The 27,876-nt window shown below is 39.5% G+C and overlaps 1 protein-coding gene across 2 annotated transcripts in view; it reads left to right on the top strand.

Moving 5' to 3' along the window:
• SCEL (sciellin) overlaps positions 1-27,876 on the top strand; it is a 342,117-nt gene that overhangs the window by 165,613 nt on the left and 148,628 nt on the right. For both annotated transcript variants that reach the window (XM_053563449.1, XM_053563450.1), the window contains 2 exons: positions 23,929-24,035; positions 27,256-27,376. The gene's annotated coding sequence lies outside the window, so the exon portion shown is untranslated. Of the gene's footprint in view, positions 1-23,928; positions 24,036-27,255; positions 27,377-27,876 lie in introns of those variants that run through there.

Genomic DNA, 27,876 nt, shown 5'->3' with positions numbered 1-27,876 from the left:
CCCTGAGACAAGTCCCTTCAATATAGGAAAAGCCAACCAAGACTCATCCATCAATCAGAAGGAGGAAAAGCAGGTGCCAAAGACGTCTTCCAGTTCTGGAAACTATCTCGTTTAGCAGTGATTTTTAACCAGTAGGCTGTGGCATACTGCTGTGAGAGGATCTTAAGTGTGCCATGAAAAATGTTAAAGATCATTAATTAATTTTTCAAAGATCATTAATTAAATTGTTTTAAAAAGAAGTTCAAAGCACAGTAAGTATATTCTTTTTTTCACTCTTTTTTTGGGGATCAACATAATTTAAGTGTACTGCAGAAGCTTAACTATTGGTTCAAGTGTGATATGAGATAAAAATAGCTGAAAAACATGGGTCTACTATAAACAGGTCCAAGCCCCATGCTCAATAACATCCCCATGGTAGGGATGGCACTAGAGACAGCTCAGTCTAAAAGAGCTGAGGGCCTTTAGGGTACCTCTGTAGGTCTCCCCATCCCCGCCAACGTGAGAGGCCACAAGCCACAGGGAGGTGCCATGAGGGCGAGCCTGGATGAGTCCCCAGTGTGCTGCAACCCACTCCCCAAGAGAAAGCCAAAATCTGCTCATCTTCCCACTCCCCAAGAGAAAGCCAAAATCCAGAGACAGCAGGGTTTATAACAGAGAGTTTATCCTGCGTAGCACTAAGTGGGGAGAGGGGAGGAATTTCTCAAATCCACCTCCCTGAGATTGGGGAGATAGGGTTTTTAAGGCTAGTTTGATATGCAGGAGATTAGGTAATTAGGTTTGCTAATTGGCTAAGTTTGGGGCAAAATTTAGGGAACTGGAAATGATCTTCTTGTTTTGCTTCAGTTGCTGGGGTTATGATTCCAGTGGAGTACAGTTGCTTTTATATGGGCTTCTGGCCCAGGCTGTTAGCCAATCCCCTGGAATCTGGGGCCTAGAAGATATCTTAGAAACCACCTTTAGGGTTCTAGAAGGTGATGTTATCTACAGAGAAAAGGTAAGACCTTTATAACTGTGAGCTATGTGGGAAAAGTTAAGAAAGTGTATGAACATCCACTAGAAGAAAACAGAGGGCAGTGACTATTATCAAGCAAACATGGGACCTCAGTGGATTATTATCATTATTTTAGCTAAAAGTGTTCCTTTACAGAGTTTGGGGGCCTTACCTTAGTTCTTGCCTTATACTCCTTCATCAGTTTGTAAGGGCAGTTTGAAATATATAAAATATGAGTGAATTAATTACAGCTATATTTTAGATAGGTGTTTGGAGAAACTGTCATGGACTTAAGTATCACATTTATTCCCTTTTACTGTCAATAAATTAAAATGAGTCTTTTTACCTTGAAGGATCAAAGACATTGTCATTTCTCATTATTGGTGAGGCTTGATTGTCTAATGCCTTTTCCTTTAGAAACCAAGGTGCCGTCCTCGGAATTCACAGCACTGGCTGTCAGAGCTCTGTTCCAGAAAATCAGAATGTTTTGGCCCTGATTTCTGTCTTTATTCATTACATGTATGCCTGAAATCCCTGAGATTCTTCAGTTGCCTTTTACATTTGCAAATTATATCTACCACCATATTTCAAGAGTCGATTCATCTGTAGCTGATTTGAAAAATGTTTCTTGATGCACTGTCACAGTACACAGATTTTTCTATTTTAAAATGTCTAAATGCAAAATTATGGAAATAATATTTATTATATGCCAAGGACCTAATATACTTTTTAGCTTAAAGGTCTAATATTCTACGTAGTGCTTAGAATTAATTTTTGATTGTGCCCTCCCACTGTCAGCTCAATTCTCTTTTTGGAAAGATTTTTAAAGAATTGGAGCTGAGTACTTCAGTGTCTGTCACCATTTTATCTGCATTTTCACCAGCATTTTAGCAATCATGTGAGTCGTTTCTCTCTCACCTCCCACAAATAGCGTGGGTTAAATGGAGCTGTGGGGATTTTTTAAAAAGTAATAATTCTGGCTTCACAATCTAAAAACACATAGCTTACATTAAACACACACACACACACACCCACACACACCCTACCAATACAGCTGCCTCTGAATATTCCATAAAGTCGTACGCCAATGATTTGTGTTTTGTTGTGTTCTGGTTGCCCAGCCTCCTGGATCTTTTGATGTTTTGTAGCAAGGTTAAATCACAGAGTGAATTGGGAGACTGACCTCATTGCATCATATGTGCTGAATCACTGTCCTGTAACTGTCATCCTGATGGCACGGGCGGACATGGTAATGCAATGCTGTTTCTGTTAATGTTACAACAATATGATTAAGAAGATACTTCTCTCTCTCTTTCTCTCTCTCTCTCCCCCACCACCCTCATTTGCTAAACAATCAAATGCTTCTAAAATCCTGTGAAACAGCTTTCATTTTAAGGTTCTGATCTGAGGACTCCACTGCATCATCTCCAGTGTTTTGACTGTCCTCTAGTGGCTGTTTTCAATCACATTGTGTTCCCGAAAGATTTATCTTTGTGTCTTTACCACGTTGTGCCCCATACAAAAACATATGTGCCTGGGAGTCATCTTTTAAGAATATGACGCTTTTAGGTTTGAAAAGAGCAAGAGAAGAATGATGACTTTTAATGTCTATTTTGCTTTATCCCTGTTGCACGTTGAAAACTCCAAACCTATGAAGTGTTAAGTAAATTAACCCATGAACGTGCAGCCTCCATGAGTGAATGCAATGGTTTAAGAACACTCGTTCTTTGAAGAACAAACTGCTTTTGTCTGTACCACTCCATTTAAGGGAAAACTACTTCTGGAATCCTATCCAACCTCTTCAGTATACTGAACAGTTTCTACTGTTACTCTAATTATCAGCCAGGAGGCTTATTTGTAATCACCAGCTTTCAATAATTTAAATAGTTGGTTGTTCAGCCAACTATTTTTATTCAAAATGCCACAAAAGCTAAAATTGCATGTTGAAATTCATCCAGATACTATCTTCTTTTAGGACATGCCAGCTTATGCAAGGCAGTTGTTCATTTTCTTATAACATGTCAGGAGCACAATTTTACTCTATGAATCTAACTGGCAGTCTAAAATGAAGCCAACAATTCATGTATCAGTTCAGTTGCTTAATAAAACCAGCAGGAAGGACATTTTGGGAATTAATTCCACAGGCTGAATCACCAAACCTAACCACACCCAAGCCATGTTATTCCTCAGATATCTGTTTGAATTCCAACAAGAGCTGTTTTAGTTTTCACATTTTTCACCAATAAGACTAATTTAAATGTTTGCTTATTACTTCTATAACAGCCCTAGAGGTCTTTTGTCTAATTTTCCTTTCATATTTTTGCAATCAAAGTGTATCAACCTTTTAATCTCAAAGGAACTGAATCAGACAAAATCCAGATTCCTTAAGATCACATTTCTATTGTCTCAAACTTTTTTTTTTATTTTTTACTTTTTTTATTGTTGGCGATTCATTGAGGGTACAATAAGCCAGGTTACACTGATTGCAATTGTTAGGTAAAGTCCATCTTGCAATCATGTCTTGCCCCCATAAAGTATGACACACACCAAGGCCCCACCCACCTCCCTCCTTCCCTCTTTCTGTTCCCCCCCCATAACCATAATTGTCATTAATTGTCCTCATATCAAAATTGAGTACATAGGATTCATGCTTCTCCATTCTTGTGATGCTTTGCTAAGAATAATGTCTTCCACGTCCATCCAGGTTAATACGAAGGATGTAAAGTCTCCATTTTTTTTAATGGCTGAATAGTATTCCATGGTATACATATACCACAGCTTGTTAATCCATTCCTGGGTTGGTGGGTATTTAGGCTGTTTCCACATTTTGGCGATTGTAAATTGAGCTGCAATAAACAGTCTAGTACAAGTGTCCTTATGATAAAAGGATTTTTTTCCTTCTGGGTAGATGCCCAGTAATGGGATTGCAGGATCAAATGGGAGGTCTAGCTTGAGTGCTTTGAGGTTTCTCCATACTTCCTTCCAGAAAGGTTGTACTAGTTTGCAGTCCCACCAGCAGTGTAAAAGTGTTCCCTTCTTTCCACATCCATGCCAGCATCTGCAGTTTTGAGATTTTGTGATGTGGGCCATTCTCACTGGGGTTAGATGATATCTCAGGGTTGTTTTGATTTGCATTTCTCTAATATATAGAGATGATGAACATTTTTTCATGTGTTTGTTAGCCATTCGTCTGTCGTCTTTAGAGAAAGTTCTATTCATGTCTCTTGCCCATTGATATAAGGAATTGTTGGCTTTTTTCATATGGATTAATTTGAGTTCTCTATAGATCCTAGTTATCAAGCTTTTGTCTGATTGAAAATATGCAAATATCCTTTCCCATTGTGTAGGTTGTCTCTTTGCTTTGGTTATTGTCTCCTTAGCTGTACAGAAGCTTTTCAGTTTAATGAAGTCCCATTTGTTTATTTTTGTTGTTGTTGCAATTGCCATGGCAGTCTTCTTCATGAAGTCTTTCCCCAGGCCAATATCTTCCAGTGTTTCTCCTATGCTTTCTTGGAGGATTTTTATTGTTTAATGCCTTAAGTTTAAGTCCTTTATCCATCTTGAATCAATTTTTGTGAGTGGGGAAAGGTGTGGGTCCAGTTTCAGTCTTTTACATGTAGACATCCAGTTCTCCCAACACCATTTATTGAATAGGGAGTCTTTCCCCCAAGGTATGTTCTTGTTTGGTTTATCAAAGATTAGGTGTTTGTAAAATGTTAGTTTCATTTCTTGGTTTTCAATTCGATTCCAAGTGTCTATGTCTCTGTTTTTGTGCCAGTACCATACTGTCTTGAGCACTATGGCTTTGTAGTACAGACTAAAATCTGGTATGCTGATGCCCCCAGCTTTATTTTTGTTACAGAGAACTGCCTTAGCTATACAGGGTTTTTTCCGGTTCCATACAAAACGCAGAATCATTTTTTCCAAATCTTGAAAGTACGATGTTGGTATTTTGATAGGAATGGCATTGAATAGGTAGATTGCTTTGAGAAGTATAGACATTTTAACAATGTTGATTCTTCCCATCCAGGAGCATGGTATGTTCTTCCATTTGTTAATATCCTCTGCTATTTCCTTTCTGAGGATTTCATAGTTTTCTTTATAGAGGTCCTTCACCTCCTTTGTTAGGTATATTCCTAGGTATTTCATTTTCTTTGAGACTATGGTGAAGGGAGTTGTGTCCTTAATTAGCTTCTCATCTTGACTGTTATTGGTGTACACAAAGGCTACTGACTTGTGGACATTGATTTTATATCCTGAAACATTCCTGTATTTTTTGATGACTTCTAGGAGTCTTGTGGTTGAGTCTTTGGGGTTCTCTAAGTATAAGATCATGTCGTCAGCAAAGAGGGAGAGTTTGACCTCCTCTGCTCCCGTTTGGATTCCCTTTATTTCCTTGTCTTGCCTAATTGTATTGGCTAGAACTTCCAGCACTACGTTGAATAGTAAAGGTGACAGAGGACATCCTTGTCTGGTTCCAGTTCTAAGAGGAAAAGCTTTCAGTTTTACTCCATTCAGTAAAATATTGGCTGTGGGTTTGTCATAGATAGCTTCAATCAGTTTTAGAAATGTGCCACCTATGCCTATACTCTTCAGTGTTCTAATTAGAAAAGGATGCTGGATTTTATCAAATGCTTTTTCTGCATCTATTGAGAGGATCATGTGATCTTTATTTTTGCCTCTGTTAATATGGTGGATAATGTTTATAGACTTGCGTATGTTAAACCAGCCTTGCATCCCTGGGATGAAGCCTACTTGATCATGATGAATGACTTTTTTGATGATAAGCTGTAATCTATTGGCTAGGATTTTGTTGAGAATTTTTGCGTCTATGTTCATGAGTGAGATTGGTCTGAAATTCTCCTTTTTGTTTGGGTCTTTTCCTGGTTTTGGTATCAGGGTGATGTTTGCTTCATAGAATGTGTTGGGGAAGATTCCTTCTTCCTCAATTTTTTGGAATAATTTCTGCAGTACAGGAATAAGCTCTTCCTTGAAGGTTTGATAGAATTCTGGAGTGAAGCCATCTGGACCAGGGCATTTTTTGGTTGGAAGCTTTTTTATTGTTTCTTTGATCTCAGTGCTTGAAATTGGTCTGTTCAGGAGCTCTATTTCTTCCTGGCTGAGTCTAGGGAGAGGGTGTGATTCCAAATATTGATCCATTTCTTTCACATTGTCAAATTTCTGGGCATAGAGTTTCTGGTAGTATTCAGAGATGATCTCTTGTATCTCTGTGGGATCAGTTGTTATTTCCCCTTTATCATTTCTGATTGAGGTTACTAGAGATTTTACTTTTCTATTCCTCATTAGTCTGGCCAATGGTTTATCTATTTTATTTATTTTTTCAAAAAACCAACTCCTTGTTTCATTAATTTTTTGAATGATTCTTTTGTTTTCAATTTCATTGATCTCTGATTTGATTTTGGATATTTCTTTTCTTCTACTGAGTTTAGGCTTAGATTGTTCTTCTTTTTCCAATTCCATAAGATCTCTTGTGAGATTGTTGATGTGCTCTCTTTCAGTTTTTTGAATGTAGGCATCTAAAGCGATGAATTTTCCTCTCAAAACTGCTTTTGCAGTATCCCACAGGTTTTGGTAGCTTGTGTCTTCATTGTTGTTATGCTCAAGGAAGTTAATGATTTCCTGTTTTATTTCTTCCTGCACCCATCTGTTATTCAACAGAAGATTGTTTAGTTTCCATGCCTTTGGGTGGGGTCGAGTATTTTTGTTAGAGTTGAGTTCCACCTTTAGTGCCTTATGGTCTGAGAAGATACAAGGTAAAATTTCAATTCTTTTGATTCTGTTGATATTTGTTTTGTGTCCCAGGATATGATCAATTTTGGAGAATGTTCCATGGGGTGATGAGAAGAATGTTTATTCTTTATCTTTGGGGTGGAGTGTTCTATATGCGTCTATCAAGCACAGTTGTTCTAGGGTCTCATTTAAATCTCTTATATCCTTGTTTAATTTCTGTTTAGAGAATCTGTCCAGCTCTGTAAGAGGAGTGTTAAGGTCCCCTGTTATTATGGTATTTCAGATATCATATTGCTCAGACTGAGTAAGGTCTGTTTCAAGAATCTGGGAGCATTTAAATTGGGTGCATAGATATTTAGAATTGAAATGTCTTCTTGTTGTATTTTTCCCTTGACCAATATAAAGTGACCATCTTTGTCTTTTTTGACTTTAGTTGCTTTAAATCCACATGTATCTGAAAATAAGATTGCAACTCCTCTTTTCTTCTGAATTCCATTTGCCTGAAAAATTGTCTTCCAACCCTTGACTCAGAGCTTTAATTTGTCTTTTGAAGCCAGGTGTGTTTCTTGCAGACAGAAAATGGATGGCTTGTGTTTTTTAATCCAGTCAACCAATCTATGTCTCTTCAGTGGGGAATTCAAGCCATTAACATTTATTGAGATAATTGATAAGTGTGGTAGTATTCTATTCGTCTTATTTTGTGAGAGTCCATTGCTTGGTTTTATCTTTTGCATCAGTGTGGAGGTTTGGTTCTGTCCTTTAATTTCTGAGTTCTTACTTTGCTGCTGATCCATTGTGGTGGTCAGTGTGCAGAACAGGTTGAAGTATTTCCTGTAGAGCTGGTCTTGTTGTGGTGAATTTCCTCAGTGTTTGTATATCCGTAAATGATTTGATTTCTCCGTCAATTTTGAAGCTTAGCTTAGCAGGGTACAGAATTCTGGGCTGGAAATTGTTCTGTTTAAGTAGATTAAAGGTAGATGACCATTGTCTTCTTGCTTGGAAAGTTTCATTAGAGAAGTCTGCGGTCACTCTGATGGATTTGCCCCTGTAGGTCAACTGGCGCTTACTCCTGGCAGCTTGCAGAATCTTTTCTTTTGTCTTGACTTTGGACAGGTTCATCACAATGTGTCTTGGAGAAGCTCGGTTAGAGTTGAGGCGACCTGGGGTCCGATAGCCCACTGAAAGCAGTGTGTCAGAATCTTTGGTGATATTTGGGAAATCTTCTTTTATAATATTCTCTAGTATGGCTTCCATTTCTCTGGGGCATTCTTCTTCCCCTTCTGGAATTCCTATAACTCGTATGTTGGAACGCTTCATAAAGTCCCATAATTCTGACAGTGAACGTTCTGCTTTCTCTCTCTTCTTTTTTGCCTCTTTTACTATCTGAGTTATCTCAAAAACTTTGTCTTCTACCTCTGAAATTCTTTCTTCTGCATGGTCTAACCTGTTGCTGATACTTTCCATTGCATCTTTAAGTTCCCTGATTGACTGTTTCATTTCCTTCAGCTCTGCTATATCCTTTTTATATTCTTCATACCGTTCATCTCTGATTTGATTCTGTTTTTGGATTTCCTTTTGGTTATTTTCCACTTTATTAGCAGTTTCCTTCATTGTTTCCATCATTTCTTTCATTGTTTTCAACATGTGTATTCTAAATTCCCTTTCTGTCATTCCTAACATTTCTGTATAGGTGGAATCCTCTGCAGTAGCTACCTCATGGTCCCTTGGCGGGGTTGTTCTGGACTGGTTCTTCATGTTGCCTGGAGTTTTCTGCTGATTCTTCCTCATGGGTGATTTCTTTTATCTGTTTCCTTGCCCTAATTTTCCTTTCACTTCCTCTTGCTCTTTAAGTTCTCGTGCCTGTGGAAGTTGCGGGCGGGTTTAGACGGATTGAACACACGCAACCACTTGCCAGTTTTCCAGTGTTTTATTCCTCCTCTTGGGGTCCAGAAGTCTCTCGCTGACTCCCTGTATCCTCTCAGGGGTGATGATAGGCAGATCCCACCAGCCAGAGATGCCTGGAGTCCTATATCCCCAGACTCACGGTGCCCAGATGCAAGGAAGCTGTTACTCGGCTGCCATCTTGCTCCGCCTCCTCAAACTTTTTTTTAGTTCAATAATTATTACCTTCTGGATGGGCACAGGAAATCACTCTGAAAAGTTCCGAAGCTATAAAATTGCAAAATTAAAAAGCTAGGTGAAAGGTTTTTCTAGTCTACGAAGTTTGCCAAAGTTTGGGAGTCCCTGCTTGTGCACTGAAAAAGTTTCAGGGAAGGTTTGTGTCATCCTTTGTCTGAGTCTCTGTTCAAAAAGTATTCTTTGGAGTGGCTAATTGCTGTTAGCAAAAGCAAACAGAAACAGTTGCCTCCATGCAGCTCAGCTGTCCTTTTGCCAGCTCTCCGCAGGCTTCCTCTCCTGTTGCTCATTGTGACTTTTCCAAATCTTCCCTTATCCCTGCAAATCCTTCCTGACTCCCCACACTCACTGGCAGCAGATGACCTTGGCTCTTGCCTCTCAGAGGAAGCAGACTATCTATAATCATGCTTTCAAGTTCCTTCTATTCAGTCAATGTCCTGTCCTTTATAATCTCACCCTTACCTCCTTTCTTGGGAGGGGGTAGGGATGGGATGAGGAGACTCTGCTTACTGTTTTGCTGCTCTTATTTTCTAAGCCTGATCTCCCCACTTCCCTCTCCCTCCCCCTTTGCCTTCCTCCATCCTTTCTCTGCTCTCCCATCTATCTTCATTCTCCCACAGGTCACTGGCTGACTCCCCTCAACATAGGAATATGATACAGTCTCTCAGAGTATTGACTCAGGGTCCAGGTGGTTCTGAGTAACAACCCCCAGCTCTCTCCAGAACACAGGGGTCACGAGTTGCTCCTTGGACAGAAGCTGCCATGGGTTCTGAGGCTCTGCCACTTTGGCCTCATGGCACTGGATTATGGATAGGGGCTTTCGCTACAGTAGCAGATGTGAAGGCTGTAGACAAAGGCTTCTCAGATGTGAGAGCCTACACTCTACAGTGCCTGAGTTCTGATTGGGTTTCTTTTCGCAAGCAATAGAAAATGATTCTGGTGAATTTAACCACAGTAGGAAATTCATTGGAAGGATATCTATGGCTCGTTTCTCTATAGGATTCTAAAGGACCTGGTTTAGAAAACAGGCAGAAACCAAAGTGAATTTACTGCCAAGCACAGGTTCTTCTGCCCACCACCCAAGAGCCAGACATGACAGGCAAGTGTTGGTGAAGGGAAAGCAGTTTATGCAAGTGTTGGTGTTACCAGAATTTCTCTGCCAGATCCCTTTTTTTTGGAAATTGAGGAATGAATTCATGACCAGCATGAGTAAGCGATATGATGGATTTTATTACAGATAAGAGGAGAAGAAATGCAAAGCCTCTGGCATGGTGGAGGGGATCCCAAGTGGACTGCTGACTCTAGCTCTCTGTCTAGGGGTTTATATGCAGTTTCTTTTTCCATGATGGCAGAAGGGTTTGGGGGAGATGCAATATATGTCTAAAATACAGTGCAGCTGTTGGCACCAGCCTGTGGGCAGAAGTTAATTTTAAAACTGACGTTGTGTGGCAATGTGGTCTTGTTTGGGGCATTCTGCTCCTCCCAGTGAGTGGTGGATCACATGGACCATTGATCAAACTGGTTTACAAGTATGCTTAGGCCCAGAAAATAGAGTCCTTGTCCAGCCCTGGGTGGAAGGAACCTGCATCACTGGCAGACTGAGGAGATGATGGATGGTTATCTCAAAAACCATCTTTATCTCTTCTGCTAGGAAATAGGGAAGTTGTGTCATGAAAGTGGTAGAATCACACGAGTAGAAAGGACAGATGCATGTCCATTCTGAGGGACAGTGAGACAACAAGTGACCATATATGCTAGGATGCTTGGGACAATGGGGATGGCTGAATTATGGAAATGTGTGTAGTGTTACTGATTCACAGGCTTTGGAGTCAAAGAATTGTCTGTGGCCCTGGGATTCACCTCTTATGTGACTCTGTTTCTTAACCTCTACATGCCTCAGTTTCCATCTGCAAAAATTGTGACAACTGTGGGGAATGTGCTGTGGGCAGCAGGGCACAACCACTTCTCCTCCTTTAACAACATTCTTTTCACCTGCCAGAAGTCATATAGCCATCCACAGTTTCCTTGTTATTGGCAACCACACAGTTTTCCTTTTTTAAGGTTGATCTCTACCTTGTGTGTTAAGATTCCTGCAACCTTGATAAGATACTATGTAAATAAAGCTGTTTCCCCAGTTCAGGGACTGGCTGCAGCCATCAGCTGCGTCAGTCCTCCTGACACCATCCTATCTCTTGTCTCCTGTCTTTCTTGGCTTTATTTCTCCATTTCCCACCATTTCCACTCAGGTCAACTCTCCCTCCTCTTGCTGGTTTGCAAGAACTACATCATCTGGTTAATGTAATGCATGTAAGTGCTGAGCATGCTTCCTGGGATAGTAAATGTTAGGGTGTTATTATTGTTATTATTATTTCTTCTCTCCCATGAATAGAACAGAAATACTGTTCTATTCCATTACCTTCAAGAAAAATTCCAACTTATCTTTTAAAATCCAATTCAGATATTACTCCCCCCCATCACCACCAATCCATCCATGAATTCTCCCTCTGCTCTAGCCATAATGCAATTCATTTCAGTTCAGGTAACACTTATCAAATGACTACTATATGCAAGTATTTGTCTAGGTGCTGGGAATATCAAAGATATCTAATATATAGTTTGTTTCTTCAAAACGTATAAACTGAAGGGAGAAGCAGAGACACAAATACAAAATTTTAATGTCTTCCACTAACTAGCTTGGTGGAGCTAAGATAGAACAGCACCTTGGTTTGCACTTTCTTCGACCTAAATCGTGTCCCTACTGCACCAACTGCACCACTATCATTTAGTTGTTTGCATGTCTCCCTCTCTTAGTAGGATTCATACTTTTTGAGTTCAATAATATATCTTTTCCATCTTTCTAACCCCCTTACATACGAGCACAGTATCTTTGTTGAATGAGGTATGATTTGTTATATTTTCATTGAAATACTTAATTATTGACTTTCAGAGATGTCACTCCTAGTAGGTTATTATTAAGTAAGACAAAAATGTTTTATTTCAAAATACTGCAAGTTATTTCCTTACCACAGATTAAGGTTCATTAGTGGGTACAACACACATACCCAGCACACTTACAACTTTGACTCAGATTGTACAAAAGTAATTCATGTAACCAAATCATTTGTACCCCTATAATATTCTGTAATTAAAAAAAAAAAGATTTGGTAACTACCCCATGTTATTACCTCTAGTCTAGTTGAAATTTGAATAAAAGAAAGGAGATGGGTATGATGAGTGCTGGACCATAGCTCTTAGGTTACTGGGGAGGTCCTGAGGGAATCCCACACACTCAAGATGAAGTACAAGGTTAGAAAAGCTGGGCCATGATGGAGACAGTAGGGGCAGAGGAGCAGGTACAAACAAACGTGGAGCTGAGAGGACACATGAGGGTGGGCAGAGTCCAAGGAGGAAGACAAGAGGGGAGGGAGGACACTCTGGGGCATCTACCACGTGTGAGGGGGAAGAGAGGCCTGCGGGCCTGGAGTAGAACAAGGCAGAGAACAGGGGCGGATAGGCTACAGGAGTGGGGAATATTGGGGTTGTGTGTGTCAATTATTGATTTATTGGGGGTTATGTGAAACACTGGCATATATAACAAATGCTTAGCGAAGTTGGAAGAACTATTTGTCAAAAGGAGTGATATATGGGAGGGTCAGAATAGCGATCTCTGGGTGTCAGGTGGAGAGTGATAGGGATCCTCCCACCTTCAGGGAAGCCAGGATCAGTGCAATACTGGGATGATGACCCGAGAAGTAGGGGCCATCCCAGACTGTGGTGTCCCTCTCCCACTGAGAGTTGTGTTACATGATTGTACCAAAAATGTACATGGCTCACCTGGTATAATCATTCAGCCATAACATTAACGTGTCATTTTCTCTGCTTCGGACCTGTTGAGTGAAATTTGTCAATGTTCTTTCTCTTTCTTTGTGTCTTTTTTTATGGTTTATAATTATGGTTTGTGTTGATTAATGTTTAAATATTATTGGAAAATATAAGAAAGCTTTATGGAATTTCTGAGTAGATCGATTATTTTTTGTTTATGTGACTCAGGATTGGCAGCTTTACAATTTATGTTTTATCTCCTTTGGTAATTGATCAATTACCTTGATCAATCAAACCAAATAGAAGTAGAGCCCACTTTAGGGGGTAGTGGAACGTAGGCAAAGTAGAGTCACACAGATGTGGTCCAATTTCTTCATTTTGCAAATGTGGGGACTGACGTGAGAGAGACCAAGTGACTTCTCCTCCCAACAGTAGAGGATGAAATCTTTAATATTTTTTAGTGACACTAGGAAAAGAAGAAATGACTCTCTAGCACTGGGTAAGTTGAGGAGAATTTTTAGAAAAATAAAATCAGGCTTTATTTACCTGTTGTTCAGGTAAATAATCTTCTATAATCTCCATTTCCATATGTCTAGGGTCTATTTTAAGAATAGTAAAATGATTACATTTGTACTTTAGGGAGTTAATTGAAAGATAATATTCCTTTTTATTGTTAATGAATTAAAAGGAAACCATATATATATTTAAAAATATTTCCCATTGCATTATTACTAATTCAAAGCTAGTTTTATCAGCATGGTTTTTTTCTAACCTGTCCAAAAAATAATATTACCTTTTTGATACTATGCTATTCTTTCCAGATATTACCATTGGTTTTTCCTTGGAATGACTTAGTTCAGACAGTTAAAAACGTTTATTTGAGATATTTATATCAGTGATGTCCTGATGGGTCTCATTTATGCTTAAAGCAATAGTGTTTTAGAATGTGGTATAATGTAGAATAAGACACTTGTCACTTTGTACCTGTCCTAGTCAGTTCAAGCAGGTACTGAAACTGGGTGGCTCGCAGTCTGGGGGCTGGGAAGTTGCAGATCAAGGTGCCAGCAGATTTGGTGTCTGGTGATAGCCCGCTTCCTAGTTCACAGATGGCCATCTGCCTACTGTATCCTGGCATGGAAAAAGGGGTAAGGGACCTTCCTGGGGTCTCTTTTATGAAGGTGCTTTTAAAACAAATTAAAATGGAGACCTTGGGCTTTTTCTTGTAAATGCTTTTATTAAAGAAAGATGAAACTTAAGACTAACCAATCAGAAGTGAAGCTGCCAACTAACTTGCAATTATGTAACTAGGGACTTTCCAACAAGACAGACAAAGTAAAATAACTTTTTAATTGTAACCAAATTGTTTTACATCTGCGTTCATTATACAAACACAATAAGCCTATCTTTAATGCTTATTCAACACAACCCCCAAACTACTTCTGGTTTGGAACTGTTATGTTTATCAATCATTGTTTGGTAAGATAAAAATTATTGTGTTTCTGGTTCCCTTTTATCAGCACTAATTCCATGACCTAATACTTATCAAAGTCTCCATCTCCAAATGCCATTGCATTGAAGATTCAACATATCAATTTGGTGGGTGCGGGGTGGGGCCCAAACATTAGTCTATTGCAATAGTCTTTAGTGAAGGCCTCCTAGAAACCCACTTCAAAGTTGTGGTGGGACATAACTTGTGTACCTCCATTCTTTGATTCACTGCTGCAGAATGAAACATTACTATCTCTCATTTAGATTTATAATCTGAGATATTTGTTCATTTATTAAGTGTGTGTGTGTGTACTGTTCTGAAGAAATAAAAATAGTATAACACATGATCACTAAAATGACCCCCTAATTGAGGGAAATAAGCATAAATATATGAGAAGCTGAATAAAATATTTTACCAAGACAAGGCCTCACAAAATACTGTGTGGTACTTTGATTAGTTTTTCAAGTAATAGCTTTCCATTTTTGAACATCTGGTCCATACTCTTTACTTTGAATTTCTGCAAGGGAAGTTTCACATCCATTTTGCTTATGACGAAGAATGACGCTCAGATTGGTTAACTTGCCCAACATCAAATGGAAAGGAAAGAAAATATGCAAAGTGTGCAAACTGAAACCTGAGTCTGTCTGTACCCAGAGCCTGGCTAGTTCTTATAAAATAAAGCCTGTGTAGTGGAGATTTATCTTTTTTTATCTTTTTTTTTTTTTTTTTTTTTTTGCCCTCCAAGCATCAGATCCCACTTTCTATATTTGTGGAACATTCTCCTTGTGATGTGTTGCCAGCCACTCTCCTTCCAAGGTCTTTGCCATTTGGCCATAGGGAAGGGCTCTGCCAATCTGGTACACCTGCTTTCTAGTCTATAAATCAATGTCTAGGACACAAAGAATCAGAATTGCAAAAATCTGGCTGATACTTGTGGCAATGAATTCTGAGGAATTTGACTAAAGAGGAAAAAATGTGGTTGAGATCAAGGAGAATGTGTCAATGTAGAGACCTTTATCTACATATAATCCTATGTCAAACTGGGGTGATTTTAATTACTCTTTGTAGTCAATTCATTAAACATGGACTAACAACAGACTAGATATTTCTGATATACCATAAAGGAAGAAATTAAAAGACTTAGAGATATAGGAAAGAGGGAGTGAATTTCCTAAGTGCAATCCATTTCTTTAATACCTGACTGGCCCCAAGGCCTTATGTGAGGGGAGACATGGTTGAAATGAGCTCTGATTTCACTGGGGTGCTAGAATGCCAGAGTGGCAGACGCCATGTAGCACACTTAAACTTTACAGGCATCTGGGGCTTGGGTGGGTGAGGGAATAGGGAGGGTGAGTCAGCATGGTAATCAAAATGGTCTAACCTCAGAAATATTTCACATATGGTAATCAATCATGGGTAACCTAGAAATGAATTGTATATATAGCCCAGCAAGAGAATATTTGATTTCTGAAAACAATATCAATACTAAAACTCTAACTCACCAAAACTCTTAAGTATGGCAATCAGAGGGCCAACTCCAACCACTGCATAAAAAAGTATTGCTCTTTTTCCCAATTTCCAAACTTAAGTTTCAGACATTAAAAGGAAGGGCACTCTTAAAAAGAATTCTGTGTTTGTATCACAAGTGTTTATTTCTCTGGTCTTCTGTCAAGGTACCTTCTGCTATTGGGGTGACCTTTGTACTGGGAAGGGGAAATGTCGAGACCTTTCAGGGTCACATAGGAGTTGATCGGAGTTGCACTAGTTCCTGAAGGTCTAGAGCAGGCATCCTCAAACTTTTTACACAAGGGGCCAATTCACTGTCCCTCAGACTGTTGGAGGGCTTGACTATAGTTTTTTTTTTTTTATTAAATCATAGCTGTGTACATTAATTTGATCATGGGGCACCATACAGTGGTTTTATACACCATTTGACACATTTTCATCACACTGGTTAACATAGCCTTCCTGGCATTTTCTTAGTTATTATGTTAAGATATTTATATGCTACATTTACTAAGTTTCACATGTACCCTTGTAAGATGCACCACAGGTGTAATCCCACCAATCACCCTCCCTCTGCCCATCCTCTCCCCTCCCTTGCCTCCCTCTCCCCCTTCCCCATATTCTTAAATTATAACTGGATTATAGCTTTCATGTGAAAATCATAAATTAGTTTCATAGTAGGGCTGAGTACATTGGATACTTTTTCTTCCATTCTTGAGATACTTTACTAAGAAGAGTATGTTCCAGCTCCATCCATGTAAACATGAAAGAGGTAAAGTCTCCATCTTTCTTTAAGGCTACATAATATTCCATGGTGTACGTATACCAAGGTTTATTAATCCATTTGTGGATCGATGGGCACTTGGGCTTTTTCCATGACTTAGCAATTATGAATTGGGCTGCAATAAACATTCTAGTACAAATATCTTTGTTATAATGTGATTTTTGGTCTTCTGGGTGTATACCTAGTAGAGGAATTATAGGATTGAATGGCAGATCTATTTTTAGATCTCTAAGCGTTCTCCAAATATCCTTCCCAAAGGAATGTATTAATTTGCATTCCCACCAGCAGTGTAGAAGTGTTCCCTTTTCTCCACATCCATGCCAACATCTCTGGTCTTGGGATTTTGTGATATGGGCTAATCTTACTGGAGTTAGATGATATCTCAAAGTAGTTTTGATTTGCATTTCCCTGACGATTAAAGATGATGAGCATTTTTTCATATGTCAGTAGGCCATGTGCCTGTCTTCTTCAGAGAAGTTTCTCTTCAAGTGTCTTGCCCAGCTTGAGATCACTTGTTCTTTTCTTGCTTATACGTTTGAGTTCTCTGTGGATTCTGGTTATTAAACCTTTGTCGGAGACATAACCTGCAAATATCTTCTCCCATTCTGAGGGCTGTCTACTTGCTTTACTTACTGTGTTCTTGGCTGTGCAGAAGCTTTTTAGTTTGATCAGGTCCCAGTAGTGTGTTTTAGAAGCTGCTTCAATTACCCGGGGGGTCCTCCTCATAAAATACTCTCCCAGACTGATTCCTTCAAGGGTTTTCCCTGCTCTTTCTTCTAGTATTTTTATAGTTTAAATCTTTAAATCCAGTGAGAGTCTATCTTAATTAATGGTGAAAGGTGTGGGTCCAGTTTCAGTCTTCTACAGGTTGCGAGCCAGTTCACCCAGCACCATTTGTTAAATAGGGAATCTTTTCCCCACTGAATGTTTTTAATTGGCTTGTCAAAGATCAAATAATGGTAAGTAGCTGAGTTCATCTCTTGGTTCTCTATTCTGTTCCAGACATCTACTTCTCTGTTTTTGTGCCAGTACCATGCTGTTTTGATCACTATCGATGTATAGCATAGTCTGAGGTCTGGTAGCGTGATTCCTCCTTCTTTGTTTTTATTTCTGAGTAATGTCTTGGCTATTTGAGGTTTTTCTGATGCCACATAAAACGAAGTATTATTTTTTCAAGATCTTTAAAGTATGACAGTGGAGCTTTAATAGGGATTGCATTAAAATTGTATATTGCTTCGGGTAGAATGGACATTTTTAACAATGTTGATTTTTCCCAGCCATGAGCATGGTACGTTTTTCCATTTATTAACACTTTCAGCTATTTCTTTTCTTAGAGTTTCATAGTTTTCTTTACAGAGTTCTTTCACGTCCTTTGTTAGATAAACTCCCAAATAGTTCATCTTCTTTGGCACTATGTGAATGGAATAGAGTCCCTAACTGTTTTTTCAGCTTGACTATTGTTGGTATATATGAAGGCTACTGATTGATGAATGTTGATTTTGTAACCTGAGACACTGCTATATTCCCTGATCACTTCTAAGAGTTTTATAGTAGAATACCTGGTGTTTTCCAGATATACAATCATATCATCTGTGAAGAGCAAAAGTTTGATCTCTTCTGACCCTATATGATTACCCTTGATCACCTTTTCTTCCCTAATTGTGATGGCTAAAACTTCCATTACAATGTTAAGGAGCAGTGGAGACAATGGGCAGCCTTGTCTGGTTCCTGATCTGAGTGGAAATGATTTCCATTTAACTCCATTCAATACGATATTGGCTGTGGGTTTGCTGTAGATGGGCTCTATCAGTTTAAGAAATGTCCCTTCTATACCAATTTTCTTAAGTGTTCTGATCATGAAGGGATGCTGGATATTATCAAAAGCTTTTTCTGCATCATTGAGAGAATCATATGGTCTTTGTTTTTTAATTTGTTTATGTGCTGAATTATACTTATAGATTTACGTATATTGAACCAGCCTTGACACCCTAGGATAAAACCAACTTGTCATGATGTATAATTTGTTTGATGCGTTGCTGGATTCTGTTTGTTAGGATCTTGTTGAATATTTTTGCATCTATATTCATTAGTGATATTGGTCTATAATTTTCTTTTCTTGTTGGGTCTTTTCCTGGTTTGGGGATCAGGGTGATGTTTGCTTCATAGAATGTGTTGGGTAGTCTTCCTTCTTTTTCTACATTTTGGAACAGGTTGAGTAATATAGGTCCTAGTTCCTCTTTAAAGGTTTGGTAGAATTCTGATGTGAAGCCGTCTGGTCCTGGGCTTTTCTTTTTAGGGAGATTTTATATGGTTGATGCTATTTCAGAACTTGATATTGGCCTGTTTGACATTTCCACTTGATTCTGGCTAAGTCTAGGAAGGTGATGCGCTTCCAAGTATTGGTCAATTTCCTTCAGATTTTCATATTTCGGAGAATAAAGTTTCTTGTAATATTCATTAAGGAGTTTTTGAATTTCTGAGGAGTCTGTTGTTATTTCATCTTTGTTGTTTCTAATTGATGAGATTAGAGATTTTACTCTTTTTTTTCCTGGTTAGGTTAGCCAAAGGTTTATCTATTTTATAGACCTTTTCAAAAAACCAACTTTTTGATTTATTGATCTGTTGTATAATTCCTTTGTTTTCAATTTCATTTAATTCTGCTCTAATATTGGTTATTTCTTTTCTTCTACTGGGTTTGGGGTTGGAACGTTCTTTCTTTTTCAGTTGCTTGAGATGTCCCATTAAGTTGTTAATTTCCTCTCTTTCTGTTCTCTTGAGGAAGGCTTGCAGTGCTATAAATTTCCCTCTTAGGACTGCCTTCACGGTATCCCAGAGGTTCTGATAGTTCGTGTCTTCATTGTCGTTTTGTTCCACAAATTTCGCAATTTCCTTCTTAATCTCATCTCTGACCCAGCTACATTCATCATAAGGTTACTTAACTTCCATGTTTTTGTATGAGTATGAAGATTCCTGTTGTTACTGAGTTCAAGTTTTATTCCATAGGGGTCTGAGAAGATGCAAGGAATAATTTCTATAATTTCTATTCCTTTAAATTTACTGAGGTTAGACTTGTGGCCTAAAATGTGATTGATTCTGGAGTATGTTCCGTGGGCTGATGAGAAGTATGTGTATTCAGTTTTATTGGGATGAAATGTTCTGTAGATGTCTGCTAAATCCAAATGTCGGATGGTTAGGTTTAAATCTAAAATTTCTTTGCTCAGCTTCTTATTGGAGGATCGATCCAACACTGCGAAAGGAGTGTTGAAATCTCCGACTATTATGGAGCTGGAGGAAATCAAGTTGCTCATGTCTGTTAGAGTTTCTCTTCTAAATTGAGGTTCATTCTAGTTGGGTGCATAAATATTCATAATTGAAATCTCATCATATTGAGTATTACCCTTAACGAATATGAAGTGACCATTCTTATCCTTCCTTACTTTTGTTGGTTTAAAGCCTGTTGTGTCTGCAAATAGAATTGTAACAGCTGCTTTTTTCTGGTTATTATTTGCCTGAAATATGGATAACCATCCTTTTACCCTGAGTCTATATTTATCTTTTAAGGTAAGATGTGACTCTTGTATGCAGCAAATATCTGGCCTAATTTTTTGTATCCAGTCAGCTAACCTGTGCCTCTTTAGAGGACAGTTTAAGCCATTCACATTAATGGAGAATGTTGATAAGTCTGGTGAAATTTTGGGTATCGAGTTTTTTGAAAGTCTAGTGGACATTTTTAATCCTTTCACCACTGTGGAAGTTGGAGTTTGATCAAAAGTTTCTGAGTGAGTTTATTTTTGTGGTAGAGGATTGGGCTGGTCATTATGGAGGATAGGTCTGAGAATATCCTGAAGAGCTGGTTTGGTTATGGCAAATTTCTTCAACATATGAATGTCATTAAAGTATTTAATTTCTTCATCATAAATGAAACTCAGTTTAGTTGGCTACAGGATACAGGGTTGCAATTTATTTTGCTTTAGGAGATTAAACATTGATGACCATCCTCTTCTGGCTTGAAAAGTTTCAGCAGAGAGATCTGCAGTCATTCTAATATTTTTCCCTTTGTAGGTAATGAATTTCTTACATCTGGCTGCTTTCAGAATTTTCTCCTTCATATTAACTTTGGTGAAGTTAATTATGATATGCCTGGGGGATGTCTTATTCAGATTGAGTCATACTGGAGTTCTGAAACTGTCTGCTATCTGAATTTCAGAATCTCTTGGTATGTCTTGAAAATTCCCTTCATAATTTCATGGAGAAGTGCCTCTGTGCCTTGCGAGGCCACTTCATCACTTTCAGGGATTCTAATGAGGTGGATATTAGCCTTCTTTGAATTATCCCAGAGCTCTCTGAGAGAATGATTCATTTTGCTCTCCATTTCTCTTCCTCTTTGAGAGTTTGGGAGCATTCAAAAGCTTTGTCTTCAATGTCAGAAATCCTTTCTTCTGCTTGCTCCACTCTGTTACTGAGGGATTCTACTGTAGTTTTCAGATCTTCGAGGGCTGCAAATTCTTGCTTCAGTGTGTCAAAATCTTTGGTGTGTTTGTCTTTAAATTCTTGAGACAACTTTTGAGTTTCTCCTCGAATTTCTAATTCTGACTTTTGAATTGCTCCTTGAATTTCTAATTCCAAATTTTCCTCCATTCTATTAATCTTGTTTGCAATCCAAATTCTGAATTCGATTTCTGACATCTTGGCTAGCTGTTTATGAATGGGATCTTCAGTTACATCTGCCATATCTTTTTTTGCGGGGGTTGATCTATTCTGGTTATTCATGTTACCAGAGTTTTTCTGCTGATTCTGCCCCATGGTTATTTTACACCATTTGACTATTCCCCTGGAGCTTTGTCAAGGACCCATAGAGTGCTACGGCCTGAGAAACTGGGGACCTATTTGGTGTGGTGTGGCTATGTGGTTCTGTCTTGTTTTCAGCTGGTCTCTGTCTGACCCTAATGAAACAGTTACTCTGGGTTGAAGTCTCAGCTGTGGAGAAATACCAGCAATTAAGTTACCCCACCCCCAACAGGCAACAATTGGAAAAGGAAAATCAAACCTTCCTACAAACACACACCCAGGGCACCACTTGAATAGTCCTTGGGCAATTGGCTCTGTTCAAAAGGTCCAAATCAATTGTCTCAGTCAGCAACTGTCTCAGGTGGGAGAGTTTAAAAGGTCTCTGGCAACTGGATCACAGGGGTCTGGTGACAACTCAGACATGACTTGCTCTGGTGCTCCGTGAAGTCAGGAGGACCCACCTAGCAAATAGATTAGTCTGGGAAGGTTGATGCTTCCTCCTCACCTTGCACCTCTGTCACACCCAGTCACTTATAGCCCCACAGTTCTGTGACCCAGTTGCCTCCAGTGAGCAGATACTCTAGGGGTTCGCACCTGCCTGAATCACAAGGAAATCTATATCTGCTCAGCCAGGCCACTATCCAGCCTCTATGCCTCTATCCAGCATGGGGAGGTGAGGCCTGACAACCTTGGGCACTTGATGGAGGCTGGGGGGTGTTCACTCAGTTCCAGCCCCACCCCTGATTGATGTTACTGACAGAAAAGAACAACTTTGCGGAATTTGTTTCTGTTCTTGTTAAATTCTCCTGCAGAAGAGAAACTGTTTTGAGTTCACAGAACCTGCGCCTCAGGCCCTGTCTTTGCTCCTGCAGGTTTGTATTTGGTTAGCTGTCAGTTCTAGCCTCCTGCCTTCTTTTGTCTATAGGCTGACGATACCCTGAGGGCCGGGTGCATCTTAGGCTCAGTATAGTGGTCCTGTGGGTCAGCCTCGCCCTGGGAATTTCCTGGCTCTGTGTGTGTGTTTTCTACTCCCTGCACTCCACCCAGGCTGGTACTGCCTCATGCAAACCCTTTACTCACGGGGTCTGCGTTTCCGTCCCAATTCTGTTCTGCGGTGGTTGCCACCTGAGAAGATGCCTGGCCTCTTCTGGTTGCCCCAGGAGACAGGGGGTGTGGCTTCGGAATATCTGGGAGTGAGCCCTATTGTTGCCCAAACGGTTGTTGCTCTGCGCCTCGGGGCACCGCCGCTCTGGTGGCGTGGTTCCCTCTCAGCCTATCGTCCTCTCCTCACTCCCATGCCACAGAATCAGCACTGACCAGCTGTAGTCTAGGCCCTGTCCACACCCCTCGAGAAATCACCCAAGAATCTGGACTCCTGGGGGATAGGTCTCCAGACCTCAGAGTGAGAGTGGAGGGGATTGCCGGAGCTCAGAATTGCAGGTAGAGAATATATACAGTTTTATACAGTTTTATGCCTGGCAGGAGAATGCCGTGGCACCCTAATAGGGGAGGAAGTTCCAGTTTTTGGAGAGTCTCTCCTGTGGAGTGTAGTGGGAGGACCTTTGAACTCTGCTCATTTGTTTGTGGGGTGCTCTGAGCCGTTCTCATGAGGGAGGGGACTCCCTTCCATTTGGTGATGGATTTTGTTCCTTTTGTTTGTATCCTTGGTGTCACAACTTGCTTCAGTGGGGTTGATGTGCCTTCTTCATCCTTCTCTCTTGGTGCAGCTCTAATCCACTAGGTTACTTGCCAAATCTCTGTCCTTTAACTCTCCTTCTGGACGGGAGCCTTTGTGGAAAGCTGGCTTCAGTCACCCATCTTGTCCCTCAGGATCCAGACTATAGTTAAAAAAAAAAGACAAACTATGAACAAATTCCTATGCACACTGCACATATCTTATTTTGAAGTAAAAAAAAAAAAACAAAACAAAACGGGAACAAATACAATGACACTGCCTCATGTGGCCCACGGGCTGCAATTTGAGGACCCCTGGTCTAGAGTACTACTGTGGTCTCTCAGAGTAAGGGTTTCTGGGGCTGGGTAAAATGGGGCTCTGATCCGAATCTACCTCAGTGGAACCTGGACTTGTTATTGCTTCTTTACTCAGTTACTGGTTTTATGATTGCAACGAAAACCACAGAATCCCCTTGTTGGCTTCCCAACACAAGGAATAGGGTCATTATGATAGGAAGAACTGAGTGGAAGCCTTTGAAATTCTCCTTCCCAATAGTTTTCATATAATAGTACCATTCATTCATGCATCTGTTTATTTGTTTAAATAAGGTTTATTGGCTGTCTATTGCATATCAGACAACATGGACTAGTAATTAGTGAACAAAACAAATAAAAGTTCCTGCCTTATGGATTAAAATTTTAGAGGAAGAAGAAAAATTAATAAGTAGTGATTAATGTCATAGAAAAAACAAATCAGAGGAGGGATGAGGAATGGGGATGTCTTCGTTTGTCCAGGAGTTGATTGGGGTTAGAATTGAGGGAAGGGGGCTGCACTTCTTGTGGTGACAATTGTAAACACAAAATACATAAACTTATAAATGGAAAACAATTTCACTCAGGTAAAGAAATCAGAATGTCACCAACAGGGATTTAGAGATGCAGAGATGACGATCCCCTGTCTGATCTCTGTTGTTATTGCCTGTTTAGCAGACACAGGAGGCACAGTGGTTGTGGAGAAAGAAGTGATTGTGCTTCCACATTGGGATTTGAGCTAAGCATGCATCATAGAGAAACGAGCTCATCATAGGTGATCTGTAAGTACCACATTATATCTTTGAATCCTCATCACAGTTGTTACTGTGAACCTTTGCCTTGCCATTTTGACATTAATCTTAAAGTGTCTAGCTGCTCAGCAGGTCTCCATGGAGTGGTGCTAGAGACTTGAGTACTATTCAGTATCTGCCTATCATCAGCTGTGAGCTTGATTGATAGTTACATTGTTTGTTTCACGAATGGCTTCCTTTTCCACTCACTTTTATCATCATTCATCAGTAGGGTAGCTTGCTGGGTGTTGGCATCTAAAATGAGATTAGAATCTATTTATTCAGGACGGTTTCAATGAATGTAAGTACAGCCACAGAAGAATGATTTATGCAAAGTTTTATCTTTCAGTGCATTTGTTTCAGAACCCACCAATTCAATTGTACCAAATGTATTAACTTTTGTCCTTACGTGGGGTAACTTTGGATTTGATCCAGAGCATTAAAGTCCAAAGAGAAGACTTCTTTCTGTTTAATGTAGTTCTTTGTTAGTAACATTAAGAAGAATGTGTCGATTCCTCCACGTCTGCCCCTCCTCTGGAAAATAAAGCCTGAATTATTCACATTAATTTTCTTTTATTTTTATTATAAAAGAAACATTTATTTTAGAAAATCTGGAAAATTCAGAGCAATGGAAAGGAAATGTGTTAGTTTTGTACTGATGTATGACAAATTACCACAGACTTGGTAGCTTAAAACAATGCACATGTATTATGTCACAGCTTGCATGGGTTGGGAGTCTCTGCTGGGGCCTCTGCTGGGAGTTTCACAAGGCTTCAAACAAGGTGGTGGCCAGGGCTGTGGTCTCATCTGAGGCTCAGGGTCTGATTTCACCTCAAGTCTGTGTTGACCAAATTCATTTCCTGCAGCTGTAGTTCTCATGGTGTCTTGCTTGTTCAAGCCCACAGAAGTCTGTCCTTTCAGGGAAGAGCTCTGGCCTCTTTCAAGAGGGCTCACTGTTTAGGCCAGACCCCCCAGGGATAATCTCCTTATTGCTGAACTCAAAGTCGGCTGATGGGTCTTTGCTAACCTCTGTGAAATCCCTTCACTTTTGCCATACTATGACGTAATCACAGGAGTGATATTGCATCATATTCACAGGTCCAGCCAACAATGAAGGGGGAGGGAATTACATATATTCATGGGTAATCTTAGAATCCTGACAAACACAGGAAAAATACTGAAAACAGATATAATAACCACCTCAAAGCTTTAAGGTATTTGTTTTTTGTGATTCTGCATAGAAGTTTCTTAACTTAGTTGGTTTTAAATTTTGCATATTTGCCCTTTTGTGAATTTTTTATTGTGGAAAGTTGCAAACATGCACAAAAGTAGAAAGAGGACTAAACTCCCAGCAATCTACCACCCAGCTTCCACAATGACCCCCTTTGTATAGTGTATAATATTTTGACAATCTTTCTCATGATCATAGCAATTTCCCCTGTCTATTGAAACTTCTTCAGAGTATCATTAATTTATCTGCTCATGAAATTATTTATTCAGTGCCAACTATCTACTAGGGAAGAGTGGTGAACAAGAGAGATGAGGACTTACCTTCAAACATCTTAGTGTCAAAAGATATCTTGCCAGTAAAAAGGCAATTTTACTATAGCGTAATGTGGCTTGGCACCTGTAGCACAGTGGTTATGGTGCCAGCCACATACACTGAGGCTGGTAGGTTCGAACCCAGCCCAGGCCAGCTAAACAACAATGACAACTGCACCAAAAAATATCTGGGCGTTGTGACAGGTGCCAGTAATCCCAGCTTCTAGGGAGGTTGAGGCAAGAGAATTGCTTAAGCCCAAGAGTTTGAGGTTCCTGTGAGCTATGATGGCACAGCACTCTACTGAGGGTGACATAGTGAAACTTTGTCTCAAAAAAAAATATATATATATAGTGTAATACACACACACACATATATAGTGGAATGTGTGTTACTTGGAATGTCAACTGAGAGGGATTGGGGTAGAATAAATACCACACCCAGTTTTGGGGAGTCATGGAAGTTTCCCTAAGGAGGTGACACCTAAAACTGAAGTCCTTCAAACTTTCTAGCATCCTCTTTCTCACGTCCCTAGGTGACCTGCCATTTTTGTTTCCCTTACTTTTACGACTGTTTACATACCCTTTCTGCACTTCCTCTTTTACTAGCTTCACTTCCATGGAAATTCAATATATGTTTATTACAAAACTGAGAGAAAATTCAGATAAAAATAATGGAAAATAGCACAAAAATGATAAGGATATCATAAAATTAATAGAAATTGTTTTGACATTAAGGAGAAAATTATAGAAAAATTAACATTATCAAAAGCAGTAATTCATTAAGAGAGGATGAATTTTCAGTACAAGCAATCTGTTGACTTTCAGCTCACTTGATAATCTAATTAATGAAGAACGTAATATGAATTCATTGAAAAAACAATTAAATTTCTTGCTGACTTGAAGTTTTAACAATGACTGATGGTATTGGAGATATCATAACATGACTTAAGATTTATGTTGCCCTGTATTGTACAGCTCATGTATGAAGAAACTTTGCCTGAGGTTTTCCTAAATTTGACAATTCTGAACATTTACATCATGTTAACAACAAGATGTGAAAAAATAAAACCGAGTTTTCTAAAGTATCAGAAATAAAAATGTTTGCTTGTGCTGGGCGCAGTGGCTCATGCCTATAATCCCAGCACTGTGGGAGGATGAGGAAGGAGAATTGCTTGAGCTCAGGAGTTTGAGACTTGCTTGAGAGTGAGACCCCAACTCCTACAAAAAAATGAAAAACCCAGCCGGGCGCTGTGGCAAGCACCTGCAGAGAGATGCCCTGAATCTGAGGTTGCAGTGAGCTATGATGCCATTGCACTCTGTTCAGGGCATGGGGTGGGACTCTGTCTCAGCAACAACAACAACAAAGTAAAAAAATAAAAATAAAAATTCTTGCTTATGTATGCTAGAGGAAATATGGAATTATCCATTTTCTCTCAAGACAATGAGATTGCAACTTTATTGCCGTATGTAAGGAGGTACAGAATATGCAGCAAAAGTGAATTAAAGTTGACTAAATAAAAGTATTGTGCTATTTTTCTGGATTTTCCATGGTATTTGTAGTATTTTGTCAGGTTTTTGAAAATTCTAACTTATGTTTTATTTTTTGTTCTAAGGGAATATTCATTTTTGTGTCTAACTTCATGTTGTATTTTGTATTTTGTTATTGAAGAGAGTGCCTGGGTTCTGGTGACCACTGATGCACATTACTGCTACGGCTTCCAGTAGTTCTTCCTGTTCATCACCGCTCTTCACAGTCTGTTCCCAGGACAGCAGAGTGCTGATTTTAAAAAGTATGTCAGATAATAAACTCCCGTGTTCAAACCCGATGGTGATTTTCATTCTTTTCTGGAGTAAAAGCAGAAATCCTTTGTCGTCTATAGGGTCTTTTGTGGTCTAGTCCCCTGGAACTGTCTGAATTCTTCTCCATCCCCAACTCCGCCCCCTATTCTGGTCACACTGGATGCCCCTGAATCCTCCTGCCTCAGTATCTCTCCTCTTGCTGGATCTTTGCTGGAACATTCTCTCTTCATACGTCCACTGAATTATTCCATCTCACCTTCTAGTGTTTGCTTGGATGTCTTGTAAGTTCTCTCCAACCAAAGCAGCAACCATTATCCCTGATACTTTGGTTGCTGTCCGACTGGGTTGTATTGCCTGCTACACAGAGAAGAGCTAGGTTTGTAGGTTTTACGGGTTGGAAACCGAGACAACCGGGTTTGCAATGGAGAAAGAGTTTAATTCTGCAGAGTGCTAAGCCGAGAGATGGGAGGAATTTATCAAGTCCTCCTCC

The sequence above is a fragment of the Nycticebus coucang genome, chromosome 15, assembly GCF_027406575.1.
Source record: "Nycticebus coucang isolate mNycCou1 chromosome 15, mNycCou1.pri, whole genome shotgun sequence".
NCBI lineage: Eukaryota > Metazoa > Chordata > Mammalia > Primates > Lorisidae > Nycticebus > Nycticebus coucang.
The sequence above is the reverse complement of the archived record's forward strand: the minus strand, read 5'-3'. Positions and strand labels throughout refer to the sequence as shown.